The sequence below is a fragment of the Ovis canadensis genome, chromosome 6, assembly GCF_042477335.2.
Source record: "Ovis canadensis isolate MfBH-ARS-UI-01 breed Bighorn chromosome 6, ARS-UI_OviCan_v2, whole genome shotgun sequence".
Classification (NCBI taxonomy): domain Eukaryota; kingdom Metazoa; phylum Chordata; class Mammalia; order Artiodactyla; family Bovidae; genus Ovis; species Ovis canadensis.
Genome location: NC_091250.1, coordinates 50,842,145 through 50,859,222, shown reverse-complemented (window position 1 = coordinate 50,859,222; position 17,078 = coordinate 50,842,145). Strand labels below are relative to the sequence as shown.

At 39.8% G+C, this 17,078-nt stretch overlaps 1 protein-coding gene across 4 annotated transcripts in view; it reads left to right on the top strand.

The window, feature by feature from the left end:
- Window positions 1-1,558: 1,558 nt before the first annotated feature.
- Window positions 1,559-17,078, top strand: part of CCSER1 (coiled-coil serine rich protein 1) — a 1,477,979-nt gene continuing 1,462,459 nt past the window's right edge. For 2 of the 4 annotated variants that reach the window (XM_069593698.1, XM_069593700.1), the window contains exon 1: window positions 1,559-1,991. The gene's annotated coding sequence lies outside the window, so the exon portion shown is untranslated. Of the gene's footprint in view, window positions 2,402-17,078 lie in introns of all 4 variants that reach the window. The other 2 variants (XM_069593699.1, XM_069593701.1) reach the window with 1 other exon arrangement.

Genomic DNA, 17,078 nt, shown 5'->3' with positions numbered 1-17,078 from the left:
GAGAATTAGGGAAAAAGAAAATTGATGGTAAAGGTAAAATAAGTGGAGAATACATTATGAGCCAGCACATTCCAAAAACCCAAGGATGTAGCAATGGCCATGTTGTTGTTGGTTAGTCACTAATTCATGTCAGACTCTGATACCCCATGGACTGTAGCCTGGCAGGCGCCTCTGCCCATGCTCATAGCTACTAATAAAGAGAGAAGATATAATACCCGAGTTCTCAAACATAGCCTTCTAGATGCTCTTAAGTTCCTTGTGGCACATTTATGAGAAAATTTCCCACAGTTGTCACCCCAAAGCAAGGTTGTCCCCATATCAAAATATACATTGACCACTAATACTCATTCAAAAAGTACAATTTGCTTTTACACTCAATATATCCACATTTCACAAGTCAGAGTGTGACCAATTATTTATAATGTGTGCGTGTACACACACACACACACTCTTGAAAGAAGCATAGATTGCTTGATTCTTGGAAGCAGTTTGCCAATACAGTAGAGCACCAGATCACAAAATCATGTAATCTGAGCAGGAGTCTAGCTAGAGTGTCTGTCAGGTGTACAAACAACACTGGGAATGTATTTGCTAGCTAGAAATAGTCCTACAAGCAACCAGAAGTGGCTAAAAAAAAATGTTTCCAACACACACACACACACACACACAGTTAAATGCATTCCCTCTGCTGTATTGCCTGCTAAAGACATAAATATACAGGAGTGGAGATAAAGAGGGATGAATGGAGAGCTCAGGACTCAGGGCAAATCTAAAAGGAAATGAGGCAGTGCAATAGGAGAGAGGATCAAGGGAAAATAAATTAGGTAAGCAACAGCATCATGCATCAGAAGTCTTCTCCATCACTAAACTGGCAAAATTTCTCCAGAGGGCCATCAGTCAAATGATGTCAAAATGGTAACTGGTTCTGTTTGTAATCCCCATGTTGTTGAGGACCATCTGTGTAACAACACAAGTTCCATTCCAGGTCACAGTCCCAGTGCTTTCATTATCCTACAGAAGAGTTGATGACTGTAAATATCATGGGCTTAGAGTAAGGAAGTCAGGTTTCTTTCCTTGCTGTCTTTGAGGGAGAGACGTGTCAGAATGTGAATAGGCTGGGTGAGAAGGAAAAGAGGAGGAAGAACCTCACAATTTCTTCCTTGAAAGGGGAAAGAGAAAGAAGATTACATCGGTGGTTTGGAGAGAAAATGTACAGTGCATTTTCACTATTAACGTGTCCTCTTTGCAGAGCTTCAGATTTCCTTCCTTCCCCAGTTTTGACCTGCCAGTGCACTTGGACTTTTTGCATGCACGAAGATGGGCTAAGAAGAAAGCCAAGTCAGCATGGTCTGATACGGCTACCCCTAAAACGAAAACTCAGCAACCGGCCAGCAGTGGGTGTGCGCGCGTTAATGCGTGAGTATGCATGCGTGGTAACCCGCGGACGCAGTTGGCCGGGCGCCGCCCTCGGAGCCCCCGCCCCTACCCCCACGGCCCTGGTCTAACCCCTCCCCCCAACCCCGACCTTATGAAGGCAGCGCTCGCCGCCGCCCTCCTCACAGTCTGGGAGCGCGGCCTGCCGGAGAGGTGGGTCCCTCGTCCCCCACTCAGTCACACTCCGCGCACTCACACACTTGGAAGCACCTCCCCACGTCCCTCCCCTGCCCTCCTCTTGCTCTGCTCTTCTCTCTCTCACCACAAATAGTCGCCGACCGACTGCCAATCCGCCTCTCTCTCCCTCTCCACAACATGACTGACTGGGAAGCGGTGGCTCAGGCAGAGCAGCTCTGCTGGCGCGGGCAGGAGGAGCAGGAGGATTATTAAATAACGCAGCTCTACTCTGTACAACTGGGAGTAGAGAGAAGGAGCCCAACATCCGAGAAGGGGAGGGAGGGCAGAGGAGGGGGACCGGGAAAGACAGTCCCGTGCCCCGAAGACACAAATCCCCGAGTGCCCGGGAGGAGCCTAACAAGCGGCGCGGAGCCCTCAAGGTAGTAACGCCCCCAGTGCCCCCGCACCCGGCGGGTCGCGCTTCGCGTCGCCGCGACACTGGGGTCGGCCCCGGGCGGACGCGGGGAGGACCGCCCGGCAGGTGACGGCGCCGTGCCCTGGCCGCCCCGGGGCAGCCCCCACCCAGGCCCGGGGCGCCGGCCGTGAGCCAGGCGTGTGCGGCGTGGAGACCTGGCCTGGCGGGCGGGGTGGAAGGGAGGCGGAAGGGCTCGCTCGCCGCGGGCCCGCGACTCTCGGCGCGCTGCGTGGCCTTTTCCTCCGCGCTCCTGAGCGCTCGGATCACCGCGGCCGCGGCCGCCGCTCCGGGGCGGCGAGGAGCGCGGCCGGTCGAGGAGGCAAGAGTTGGAGCAGCGCGGGGCCGCTCCCCTCCTTCGCCACTCTCGTCCCGCAGGTAGGGGCGTCCGGGCAGCGCTGGCCCCGGGGACTGCAGGAGCCGGGGCGGGGGCGGTGGCGGAGAGGGGGAAGGGGGAAGGGGAAAGGGGGCGGGGAGCCCGGGGCTCCCGGTGGAGCCGCAGTGCCGGAACCTGGACGGCCCCTTGCCTTCGCCCTCTCGTCCTCCGGCGCTGGCTTCCTGGATTGGAGGCGAGACCCTCCCCAGCGGCGGCAGGAACAGCAGCGACTTAGTGTGAACAAATTGCTTTGTGGTGGCGCATCCAGGGCTCCAGGGAGGGGTGTGTTTGTGTGTGTGTGTGTGTGTTCGCGCTCTGGACTAATCAAAGCGTTGGTTCACCTGGAGAGAAAATCAGTCCCGAGCTGAAACCGCAGGTGTCCCCTTGCTCCATCTCCCCCCACCTTGTGGGTTGTGTCCCGGGGACTCGTACACGCAGTGCTGTCAGGGGCAGGGTTGCGCGATGGGGTGATGGAGGGATTTGTGAATGGTGCTGCTCTGCGCGTGGAGGCTGAGTCTTGCTGATGTAAAGGAGGAGGGATCCAGAGTGAGAAGAAAGGCTATTTATGGCAAAGAGTTGTGAAATTTCTCGGGGTTTCCTTCCGTGTTTCCTGAGCTTCTCTGTCTCCCTCTCTTCCTCTATCTCAATTCCCCTCTCCCATCTGTCCCCTCTTCTTTCTCAGAATTAGAAGCAATTCTGCTTTCCATTCCATCCCCACCCCCTTTCTCGTGGGACCTTGAATATGAGATGAAGTAAGTCAGAAAATCACTTGCCATTTTACAGGTAGAAAAAACATGCTTTTCACAAGTTACTGATCCTTTGCCTTTTATGTTTGTGTGTACTTATCACGTCTCTTGCTTCTTCAGGCCACCAATAATACTTACAGTCAAAACATCTACTTGGTTTCAACTGCTTTCATTTCTAATATCTTTACAGTTGAATACCTTCCCACTGATATCGAACACGTTTATACCCCTAAGAAAGGCTGTTAACATAATGTGCACACATTTTACCATAAAGCTGGTTTTATTAAAAGCCTTGGGGAAGAAAGAAGCAGACAGCTAGGTGCTTTTGTATTGATTATTGCTGATTAAAATTAAAACTAGCTATTAAGAAAAGACCTAAAATACTTTTAGTCTAGTCCACAGCACAATTAGTTTGTTTCGGTTTCTTTTCCTGTTTGCTTTATAACAGACAAAAATTCCAGACCTAACGTGGAGCTTAGAGAGGTGCCTTAGAACAGTGTATACCAACTGCGTTTTAGCAAATTTATGTTTGTTCTATGAAAAATCTATATTTTCATAGAACCATTTACTGGGTTGTAACTGATACAGGATAGTGTCCTTATTATTTTGAATTTGGGTGTCTCTAAGCAGCTGTCAAGCACAATGTTTTTAAAACATTGAAATTCTATGTTGTAACAACCAGTTCAATAATTTCATGGAGAAGAAAGAAAACTGACCAACTTACTGTCAAAGTGATTTGTTTTCATTTAGTATTAATTAAGGAGCTCCTTTTTTGATCAAAACATGCCAACTGTTGATGTTTTCTTCCAGTGTGAAAGTAGCTTTCCTTAGTAGTTCTGTTTGTTTTGGAGACAAAGCAGAGTTAAGGATTTATTTTGATTTGATTAGATTTGTATTGGTTTAAAATACATTTTTAACACTGGAGCATGTGTAGTTTTATATATTACATTAAAACATGAACTGAGCGCCCTGGCTCTGAGGGTTGTTAACTTTCTTGAATCATTGGAATGGGGAATTTAAAAATGTACTTGATGGGCTATATTATTGTAGTCATTAAAGTCATGGATATGACTATGAATATTTTTTGACACCATCAGAGAATCAGCAACTGTTTATTATTTTAATGATGTATTTTTATACTATAGAATGTTGATTTACGTTGTCGTGAAGTTGAAAATGAAAAAAAATATATATAGATGTGGCCTCCTTATTGCATTTTATTATGCAACATAGTATTCATAGTAAAGAGCCTGTCATGTGCAAGGTACTATCTAGGTATTATGGAGGAACGTAAGACTTCTTTGCCTCCTGCCCTTCAGGAGCTTACTCTCCAGTTGGGGAAAGTCAATGTTCATGCTTGAACAGTTAACAAACCTTGACAATAAGAGATTGCATGTCTAATGAAGACTGCAGGAGTTCAGAGCATGACAATAACATTTCATACTGAATTTTGTCTGAAAAGGCTTCTGGGGTAGGTAAGACTTCCTTGGTTTTGATCTTAACGGATAAATAGGATTAGTGACTTGTGGATAAGAATATAAAATGTAAAATGCAAGTCTCCTTAAATTGTAGAAAAGAGCAAAAGAGATGAGAAAGATACGTTTGTTTGAAACAGCTTTTGATATTGCAGAGTGGTTGAATTTGTTGTGCAGAGTGAGTCCGTTTTTGATGGACAACATTCTGTACACTGTGCTTTTGGAATTAGTTGTAAATATTTCTGTGCCTAAGCAGACAAGTTTTTTATGTTGCTTTTCAGTGAAAAATACACTCTCTGTATACTAGAAAAATACATAAGTAGAGAATGCTTACCCTAAATATTTAAATATACCATGTCACACTAAAGTGTTGAATTTTGGAATGTACAGGAAGTGAAGTGTTCAAGTTATGTCCTTAAATCAACTCTCCTTATATTTGGTCTAAAGAAAAGAGTATGAGATATGTAAAAGAACAACTGTATAAATAATGAGCAGTCATTGAATGCTGAATATTCATATAAAATGTATAACTTATTAACATATTTTCCATCATATTTTGTTTTAAAGTTGTTAGAATGCATTTGCATAATAGTTAATCTATCCTTACATTATTTTCATGAATATATAGCTATGATGTAGGCCCTGTGGAAACAATTTTAAGAGTTTTAACAGTTTAAAAAATGTTGTAACTATCTTTTGGTAAATATGTTGTATTACTAATAAGATTGTGCTCTGTTTATAAGAGTGTGCGTTTTTAACTTAGTTATGTGTTCTTTGTATATATATTTGTTTTTATACAAACACAAAACTGTTTAGAATGCATTCCTCCATTTTAAGAACGCAGGAGGTAAGATCAGAATTGACATTGAGCCTGTCTAATCAATATGACACTCCAGAAGTATTTTATGGTGATAGTAAGGAAATAGTACAAATGTTAGGTATGACTTTCAGTAAATAACAGAATAGAATTACTTTCAGCTTAGTTGAATTAAAAGACATATATATATATATATTTTGTTGACAGTGAATAGATAAGTCATCACAGAAATGAAAATCCTGTTAAATCACCAATTTCTATTCATGCAGGAATGGGATGATTTCCAATGTGGTCAAAGTACAGACCGGCATATCTGTTAATTGGTCTCTTTTGAGTTTGGTTTTGGACAATATGTCACAGGTGTGTCACTTTGATAATGTAATCTCTCCCATTGTATGACTGACAGCTTTTGCATGATTTCCCTACTGGATACAAAATCTATTTGCTGTATATTGAGGACATATGCTTTTATCAGCAATATAATCTTCACTATGTGAGAGTGTCATTTAACAAAAAAACATGAAGTCTGCTGTGGGAGAAGCAGAGAGAAAAGATGAGGAGATTGATGAAAGATACTAACAAAGGAAACATACTTCAAAAGGTAGCTTAAGTTAAATATAAAAATGTAAAGCTGACCAGTTTAAGCTGGTACAGCAGTTGATACAGTATCAGGATATTGTTATCAGTTCTTACTTTAAATGACTGTATGCCATTTTAAGCTATTTTCATGGCTAAACAAAATGGCAAAAAAAAAAAAAAAGTGGTACTTGAAAATGTTTACTAGGGTATGTGGTATTATATTACAATTAAAAGAAATTCTGCTTGGACCTTTGACAGATTGTTGTTTGGCCAAATTCCTGGCTCTATATTTAGACTAACTTAAAAATATACTTTTTGTTTTTAATTATTTACACTGTAATAACAATTTTAAAATTTTGATTAAACTTATTACAATTCTTGAACACTGTAGCTGTGTTCTGATACTAAATAAAATCTAAAGGTCATTTATAAAGTAACGTTCTGTTAGCTAATGGCAAATTCTTAACCTAGAGTGGTAATTCTCAAAATGTGGTTGCCTGGACAGTAGCATGAGTGAACTTGTTAAAATGCAATTCCATTAAATGATTGAATTAGAAACTCTGCATTGGGGTTTCCTGTGTGATTGTTGGGCTTCCCGGGTAGTGCTAGTTGTAAAGAACCCGCCTGCCAACGCAGGGGACATAAGAGACACAGGTTCAATCCCTGGGTTGGGACTATCCCCTGGAGATGGGCAGCCTAACCCACTGCAGTATTCTTGCTTGGAGAATCCCATGGACAGAGGAGCCTGGCAGGCTGTGGTCCATAGTGTCTCAAAGAGTCGGACATGAATGAAACAACTAAGCCTGCACACACGTGTGATTCTTACACACTCTAAAGTTTGAGAACCACTAAGAGTATTTCATAGTGAAATTTGAAGGCCATGTCTTCCACCTCTTTCATATTTAAATACTTTCCTCAACTGGTAAAGATAACTATGCTTTAAATGTTTAGACCTAGAGAGTGTTGTACTCTCCATCAGAAGAATTTCATCTTAATTGAGTTTTTCTTTTTAAAAAAACTTAAATGACTTTGTAACTCCTCGTTGTTGATTAGGGAAGCAGTACATCAGTGTAGAATTTAACCGGACAATAATGAGCTCAGGCTGACCTTATTGGTAGTCATTTATAAAGCACAAAATATGCACAGTGTACAAAGGTTGACTGTCTTTAGTTTTGTTGACTCTTATGTGATATTTTTGGTCTTGGCATTTATAATCATTTTCTCTGTATAAGATTACAGTTATTTTAGCTGCACAATAATAGCTTCACAAGTGTGAAATGTTCTCTCAAATGTTCTTACTGCTGAAAGAATTTTAGATTACATCTGTACGTCTTTCAAGATAACGATAATGCGTTCAAATCCTATATCTCTCTTAGTATCCTTCTCCCTTTCTTCTTCCTCCATCCTGGCCCCCATGCCCAGGACTCCCCCACCCCTGCCTTTCAGATACAAGCTCAGTCAGCCCTTCCTAAAGGAAATCTTCCTTGGCCTTCTTTGCTGCATCAGTGTCCCTTATATATATTGTTTTAGTTCCATGTTCTTCTTCCTTATGGTACTCATTGCAATTTAATTTTATGTGTATTTGTGTGTTTGGTTCAGTATCATCAAGAATTAACAATGGCCAACACATAAATATTGAATAATTGTATGCCTTCATTCTAAGGATATTTTATGTTTTTCCAAAGACTGACCCTTTAAAAAGTATTTTAAAATAAAGGGAGTCCCTAGACTATATGAAAATATGGGTGTTGTTTTTCTTTCTCTTTTGCAAATGATGAGGTGTTTGTTAACAACAGCAGCAATGACTATCGTGCTGAACGCTTCTTCCATGACACTTATATTTGTTGTGCCATGCAGTTCTCCTAACATTATAAAATTTTGTGCGTATTTTAGAGATGAGGAAAGTGAGGCTCTGTTCTGTGAGCTGCCAAACTACTTATACCAAATATTCATACTTTATTATAATAGCTATAAATTATGAAATCAGTAGATAGAAGGTGTGGAGTGTATTCAGTCCTTATTCCTGTTTTAACTCTGGGCCCAGCAATAGCTACTCATTATTCACCCTGTTGCTCCTGTCTTCCGTGATGGCTATTATTGCTTCTTGGGTGATTGCAATAAGTGATGGAGAACTTGTAAGGCTGATATTCCCATCTTTTTATTACTCTTTTCAGTACTGATATATTTTGCCCCCAGTGCCATAATTCTTTTACCCCAACTAGTCAACATCTCCCAAATTATTAGTAGAAATTTAAGATGTAACCAAGTATAGTTTTAAGAATGAGTGCTTATATGTGGAGAATGGTCAAACATTAGATATTCTCCATATCTGGAAATATACAGCATATTTTTTGGCAAGGTACACACAGAGATTTCAGTACTTTGCTCAAGCAAAACTGCTATTTCGGGCAGCCTGTTAATTCAACTTGTCTCCCAAGAGAAAAAAAAGTTACCTATCAGTTTAATTTCTTTTGACTTTTAATCTTCAACTTATTTACTTAAATATGGCTTTAATCAGTGTTCACATGTTTGAAGCAAAAGAAATGTTTTGAAGTATTTATGCATTATGATTCTGTAGAAGTCCATGGTCAGCATTACATTTGCTTTTTCTGAAGCTCTCTGCTAGACTAATGGACAAAGTTATATATTTCATAATGTGTTTAAGTCAGTCAATAACATGGATAAAAATAGATGCATAATAACAAAAAGAAAAAAAAAATGGTTGTTTTACTGAGTATCTCACTTAAGGCCTGTTTTGTAGCTTTTTGTCAGTACCTTGTTCCTGCCACTGGAATTGTTTACCAGAGCCCTCAGCCATGCCCCTGATTTATGAACAATCCTTCTATGCAGTGGAAAGCTTGGCATCTAGTCCGAGACCTTAGGACTTAATATCAAGCCACCCTTGATGTCCAGCTCTAATGTTATAGCATATTTCTAGTAATGCTTCTTTCTTATAACTGAAACTGATTTCTCACTTAATATTTCCCCCTGCATCTTGGTAACTTACTCAGTGTCACCATTTCTCATAGCATTTGAGCACAGACTTTCTTTGACAGAGCCTTCTTTATTTCTTAAGGACTGGGTTTATGCTTGTGAAACCACTTCATTTCCCGAGCTCTTTCATCTGCCAGCAGACTCTCCCCTGCCTTGTACCCAGTAACTACTTTCCTGAACTTTTAAAACTTTGCAACTCTGAGAGGTATGCTTCATTCCCAGTACCCATTCTTAGACCTTCATGGTGCCAGCCTCTTATGGCATATTGTTGTTGTTCTGTTGCTAAGTCATGTCCAACTCTCTGTGACCCCATGGATGCAGCATGCCAGGTTCCTCTGTCCTTCACTGTCTCCCAGAGTGGTCCTGTTTCATGCCCATTGAGTTGGTGATGCTATCTAACCATCTCATCCTCTGCCACCTCCTTCTCCTTTTGCCTTCAGTCTTTCCGAACATCAGGGTCTTTTTCAATGAGTTGGCTCTTTGGATCAGATGGCCCAAGTACTGGAACTTTAGCTTCAGCATCAGTCCTTCCAGTGAATACTCAGGATTGATTTCCTTTAAAAGGACTGACTGGTTTGATCTCCTTGCTGTCTAAGGGACTCTCAAGAGTAATCTCCAGCACCACAATAGGAAAGCATCAATTTTTTGGCTCTCAGTCTTTTTGATGGTCCAGCTCTCATATCCATACATGAGTACTGGAAAAACCATTGCTTTGACTATGTGGACTTTTGTCAGTAAAATGGTGGCAGGTTTTTAATACGCTGTCTAGGTTTGTCCTAGTTTTCCTTCCAAGGAGCAAGTGTCTTTTAATTTCATGGCTGCAGTTACTGTCCGCAGTGATTTTGGGTCCCAAGAAAATAAAATCTGTTACTGCTTTCACTTTTCCTCTTTCTGTATGGCTCCACCCCCAAATATAGGTTGGTTGGACTTCTTGGAAGTATTTACAGCTGGGGTTGTATTGTGCTTTCCAGACTGAAGGGCAAGTCTAGTTCCAGGTTCTGATCATCACCAGATTACTTCATTTTGCTACATGTTATCTTCTTCTATGTGGCTGTGTCCCACTATAGAGCTAACTCATTCATCATCATTGACAGCAAACATTTTGTAAATGCTTATTATGTATGTCAATTTATTTCAAAAAGGATGTACCTCCTGTGGTTCTTTAATCCACGTAAGCGGAATACAGATTCTTCCCTGTCTGGTTTGTTTCTGTAATTCTAAGTCAGTTGTTTATTTCAAGATGACCTGGCTTTTCTTCATTCTGCTTTATAACCTTATTTGAATATAATATAGTTGGAATGTCAGACAGCTGAAGAAAGATACTCTGGATGGTGTGATGCCTTTTCTAATTTTCCCCATTTGTTAATGAAAACTAGAGGTATTCATGTGTTCAGGAAGCATTTGGTAAGCCAGGTATACTGCCTTAATTCAACTTCCTTATCAACCAAATTCAGACTAGCATGTCATATTTTTATGTATCTGTTGAATGCAGTTAGGTTTTTCTTAGAAAGTTAAATACTATGATTCTGTTAGTAAGTTGTTATTGCTTTTGTTTGTGGCTTTTTTTTGTTTGTTTTTTGCTTGATTTTGGCAGTAGCAGCAATTGATACATCATGAACCAATGTAAGATTTACAAATAAAACCAAACAAGTATAAAAACATGGCAGAAACAAATGCAGGTATAGGCTTTGACATTCTGGTCAATTCTTTCTCAACTATTTTTATTTGTTTGATTGTTTTTGTTATTTATAGATATACAAATTACCAGAGCATTAAGTCATTAAGTCTGAATATATGAAATGTGTTTAGTGAGTACTCTTTAAAATAAAGTATTATCTAGAACATTCGGGATAAACTTGAAAGACATCATATGAAGCTTAAAAAAAGGAAAAACATAACTGTATATAAAAACCAAGTTCAATATAAGAAATGCAGACTAAGAGTAACTTATTTCATGTAAAGTTTTGAAATGTCTTACTGAAGCAACAGTTAGAACTGGACATGGAACAACAGACTGGTTCCAAATAGGAAAAGGAGTATGTCAAGGCTATATATTGTCACCCTGCTTATTTAACTTATATGCAGAGTACATCATGAGAAATGCTAGGCTGGAAGAAGCACAATAACATCAATAACCTCAGATATGTAGATGACACCACACTTATGGCAGAAAGTGAAGAAGAACCAAAGAACCTCTTGATGAAAGTGAAAGAGGAGAGAAGTTGGTTTAAAGCTCAACATTCAGAAAACGAAGATCATGGTGTCCGGTCCCATCACTTCATGGGAAATAGATACAGTGGAAACAGTGTCAGACTTTATTTTTCTGGGCTCCAAAATCACTGCAGATGGTGATTGCAGCCATGAAATTAAAAGATGCTTACTCCTTGAAAGGAAAGTTATGACCAACCTAGACAGCATATTAAAAAGCAGAGACATTACTTTGCCAACAATGGTCCATGTATTCAAGGCTATGGTTTTTCCAGTGGTCATGTATGATGCGAGAGTTGGACTGTGAAGAAAGCTGAGTGCCGAAGAATTGATGCTTTTGAACTGTGGTGTTGGAGAAGACTCTTGAGAGTCCCTTGGACTGCAAGGAGATTCAACCAGTCCATCCTAAAGGATACCAGCCCTGGGTGTTCATTGGAAGGACTGATGCTGAAACTCCAATACTTTGGCCACCTGATGTGGAGAGCTGACTTATTTGAAAAGACCCTGGTGTTGGGAAAGATTGAGGGCAGGAGGAGAAGGGGATGACCCAGGATGAGATGGCTGGATGGCATCACCGACTCGATGGACATGGGTCTGGGTGAACTCCGGGAGTTGGTGATGGACAGGGAAGCTTGGTGTGCTGAGGTTCATGGGGTCGCAAAGAGTCACATACGACTGAGTGACTGAACTGAACAGAACTGATAATAAAACCAATGGGTCAGTATACCAGAATTCCTAAATTTTCAAAGGAATGCTACCTACTTGGCAGATAGCTCAAGATCAGAGTTATTTGATTTTGTTTTCAATTTTTAATACTATATTCATGTGCAAACAGACCCAATAAAACTGAATGTATTCATTAATAAATGAGTTTCTTAAAAGTTAGAATGTACCTCTTGAGTGGTAATTTTAAAAATAAAGTACAGATTACTAAATTGGGCCATAAAACAGCATTATAAATTTGTACAGCAAACATATAAACTTGCGGCAACATTATGGCTAAAATTAACTTTGAGGTATATTTCCTACAGTGTTCCTCAAGGTGTAAATATGGTGATATTGGGAAACATCTTCATCAACACCAGTTCATCTTTTGAAAGGGTCCTGCAGTGGGAGAGTCTAAGTTGATTACAGGGAAAGTGTAATATGAAGCATTCCACGGGGACATTTTGAGGGTCCCAGATCCAAGTCCTGCTCAAAACGCTGAAGGGATAAAGACACTACAGTATTAACTGTCTAGTGAAGAGTAGGAGAGAATTGCTTTCTATGGTATTTCTGAGGACCATCAGGTTCACTGGATGATAATGAAAGAAACACATAGCCCCAGAATCTAATATAGGGAATGATTTGATGATGTACTGTATTTTAAATACCAAGAAGTTTTAGTTGAATATGGGATGTATGTGTGTGTGTTAGTTGCTCAGTCGTGTCCGACTCTTTGTAACCCCATGGACTGTAGACCACCAGGCTTCTTTGTCCATGGGATTCTCCAGGCAAGAATACTGGAGTGGGTTGCCGTATGGGATAGATTGGTAAATGTGAAGTTGCTGGAGATCTCCAGCCCCACTTCCGACAGGCTAGTCCTCAGTCTCTCTAGTCACCTTTGAGGCAAGGGAGCTCTCCAGGGTACTAGATTCTTGCTGAAATCCTCTCTTGCAAAATATTTTGTTTTGGTTTTTGCTTATCATAGCCTTTCATAGCCATTGCAGATGTTGCATCATTCACTTGAAATGACTGACCTTCCATCATGTGACTTATTCTTGTGAGTCCTTCCAGGCTCAATGCAAATGTAAGTTCAAGGATGCCTACTTCAACCCCATGTAAGAAGCCTGTTCTGAGTTCTGATAGGCTGTGTATATCACTATCAGGTCTCCATTTAAAGTATCATAATTTACTGTTCGCTTATGCTTCATGCCCACTAGATTGTAAACTTAATGAGGGGAGAGTTTTGTGCTTTGTTCTCCTTTTCAAACAGCTCATCTGAATCAGTGATGTGAAGATCCCTAGTAATTGATTAGTCAGTGAATACTGCTTAAGAGTAGCTTAAATATTGTCCATTTTATGTGAGCAACTCCCAGGGCTAACCACTGTCTTGAGTCATGTCAAGATTTACTTTGAATATTTCTCTCTATGGCTTTTTCATGGACTAAAAACTTTTTTAGGTTACTTGGTTCTTAACTTGAAACCAGATATCCTGAAATGGCCACAAGTCTTGAAAAAAATGAAAGGACTGGAGGGACTATGGCATATATACCAGGGGCATTAGGGTATCAGTGAGGTTGTTAAACAAGTATCCCAAACATCTACTCCATGTTCATTTTAAGTCTTCTGGAATTTGGGGTCTCCTCTCAATTTCTATAGCCCAGATATCCATTTTGATGTGTTTGCAAATCTGAGGTCACGTGAGGATAGCAATTCTTCAACCTAATAAACAAATGTTGCTAGTACCTGTGTAAATAATGGTTGATGAAACATATGGTTTTTATCCTCCTACAGTTTAGTTTTCAATTGTAGTGCCCATACTGTCCATGATACTTGGTGAAAATGGAACTTGGAAGACTTCTTTCCTCTGTCTTTTTATAGCCGCGTTAGTGACTTCTTGGACTGCCGTTCTGTACATCTGGTTGTTTCCAGTACTCCACTGTCACACTTACTGTTGAATGTTCAGTGTGGCAGTAAGTGATTGTCATCGTTGAAAAACACTTTTGCTTACATGTTTAACATCCTGTCACTAATATGATATAGATTTACTGATCACTTTAACATGGGCTTCCCTGGTGGCTCAGACCGTAAAGTGTCTGCCTGCAATGCGGGAGACCTGGGTTCAATCCCTGGGTCAGGAAGATCCCCTGGAGAAGGAAATGGCAACCCACCCCAGTATTCTTGCCTGGAAAATTCCATGGATAGAGGAGCCTGGTGGGCTACAGTCCATGGGGTCGCAAAGAGTCGGACATGACTGAGCAACTTCACTTCACTTCACTTCACTTTTAACATGAGTGGTAAACTGTATACCTGTCTATATCTTCCCTTATAGGGACAATTGGAGAGTAGTTGAGGTACCACAGTTTTTCATTTGGTCAGAAATTCCCTATATGTCAAGTGCATGAACTGTAGGAAATGGTTGTGTGGCCTTTTTCTGGGGGATATTTTCACTTTATAATTCTACTTTTCACGTTTTTAAAGTATACGTACTATCTATCCTGTGTGGCATGCTGTTTCTCTTACCTGTTTTGATTTTTTTCTTTTACCTATTGCCAGCAGGAATGTTTCAGTTATGAAGCATAAAAAGAAAAGTATATATTTTAGTGATTTTTACTTCTTGGGAAATCTAGTTATATAACTCAGAGAAAAATATAGATTCAAAATAACAATGTAAAACAAAGAGTTTTAAAAGTATTAAAAAATAAAGCAGAACTTTTCTATAATCATCTTGAGTAAACTCATAGTTTGGAAAGCTAATAATTTCTTTATTAAATATTTAGAATTATGCCAAATAATATCATCATTAATTTTAGAGATTAAAAATGACTAGTCATTTTTGAGTAATACTAGAGATGAAACACTTCTATAAGAACTATGGTTAAATCCATCTAAAAGAAAAGTTGTCTTAAAACTTTTAAGGCTGTATATGATGTGTTCTCACAGTTTAGGTATTTTATAATGTCACTGTTAGGAGAAAGAGGTGATTTTAGGAATCATGTGAATCATTTGTGTTGTGTAAGCATAACCCTGGGATTCTTCAGCCCTCAGTCAACCCTAGGACTCTTTTGAGATAGAATTGATGATTGACTCTTAAAGTGTGGTCATCAAAAGATGGGGACCTGTTGTGATTACATTTTCTTTTCCTCTTAAGTAGAAGGTAATTCACTTTACACCCCCACCAAAACCATGTTAAGTGCTTATACAAATATCACTGAATTAAAAATTACTTTTGTAGAGTACTACTGTCTGACATTAAGTCAAAACTTGGATCAGTCATTGTTGTCTATGTACATGTACAAAAATATGCATGTAATTTCTTATAATGGGATTTGTTTTATAAAACTTTTTCCTAGTAATGCATGTGTTTTTAGCCTTTTTTTATTTTTGAGGGGAAGAGGTGAATCAGTTAGTTAGTGAATCAGTTAGTTAGCATTCCAGGAGAACAGACCAATCGTATACATATTCATATCATCACTTTAAGGAATCAGTATAAGTGATTTGTTTTATAAATTTTTTTCTTTGGAATGCATGTGGTTTTAGCTTTTTTTTTTATTTTTGAAGGGAAGAGGTGAATAAGTTAGTGAATCAATTAGTTAGCTCTCCAGAAGAACAGACCAATTGTATACATATTCATATCATTTATCTATAAAAAGATTCACTGTAAGGAATCAGTATATGTGATTATGGTGACTGGAAAATCTGAAATCTGTAGGGCAGGCCAGCAGGCTGGAAACTCAGGCAGGATTTCTATGTTACAGTTTGAGGCAAAATTTCTTTTCCAGGAGATGTCAGTTTTTGCTTTTAGGCCTTCAACTGATTCAGTGAGACCCACCCACATTATTAAAGGTAATCTGCTTTACTTAATGTCAAATGTTTATAGACATTAATCATGTCAAGAAATACTTTTCACAGCAATATCCAGACTAGAGTTTGACCAAACAACTGGGCACCATATCTATGTCAAAATTTCACATACAGTTTAATCATCACAGATGGCGAGGGATAATACGTTCACAAGCCCTTTCTGGTTGACATGGTAAGTGTGTGTACACATGTTTTTCCTTTGGCTGGATACTTAAGCATTGGTCACTTGTTTGTATTTGTAGACATAAGTCATCATTTATTGGTTCCTTATATGTTCTGTTCAGTTCAGTCACTCAGTTGTGTCTGATTCTTTGCAACCCCATGGACTGCAGCATGCCAGGCTTCCCTGTCCATCACCAACTCCCAGAGCTTGCTCCAACTCATGTCCATTGAGATGGTGATGCCATCTTACCATCTCATCCTCTGTCATCCCCTTCTCCTCCCGCCTTCAATCTTTCCCAGAATCAGGGTCTTTTCCAGTGAGTCAGTTCTTTGCATCAGTTGGCCAAAGGATTGGAGCTTCAGCTTCAACATCCATGACTCCAGTGAATATTCAGGACTGATTTCTTTTAGGATTGACTGGTTTTGATCTCTTTGCAGTCCAAGGGACTCTCAAGCGTCTTCTCCAACACCACAGTTCAAAAGCATCAATGCTTCGGTGCTCAGCTTTCTTTGTAGTCCAACTCTCACATCCATACATGACCACTGGAAAAACCATAGCTTTGACTAGATGGACCTTTGTTGGCAAAGTAATGTCTCTGCTTTTTAGTATGCTGTCTAAGTTTGTCATGGCTTTTGTTCCAAATGATTATGCATTCTATAATCATTTCGCAAGTATGCAGTGTGTTCAACAGACAATACTAGGCAGTTGAAAACTTCAAAAAGTGACTGAAAGACGCTAAATCTTCTAAGTGTTTTAATTCTAGTGGAAGAGACACAAGTATAATAGATGACTATGATAAGTAAATTTGTAGAGTGGAAATGTGCATTTTTAAAATCATGACAGTTAAATATCATTTTCCCCATGAGCAATCAGAAAATAATTCATGTCAGTGGTTAATATGCCAAGTTTCTATGCTTATTAGTTTGAAGATGACTCACATGTAAAATTGGATTATGAATGCTTGCCCACTGCAGGTCCACTTCACTGACAGTGTTGGCCATCCATACTTTCATTTTAGCACATTAAAGGGTTTGTATTTTTATTCAGCCTGTGCATAGGTGATTTGGTATATACTCAAACAGGTCTGACAGGTGGGCTGTCATGTTTTATTGATGATCTTGTATTTTATAT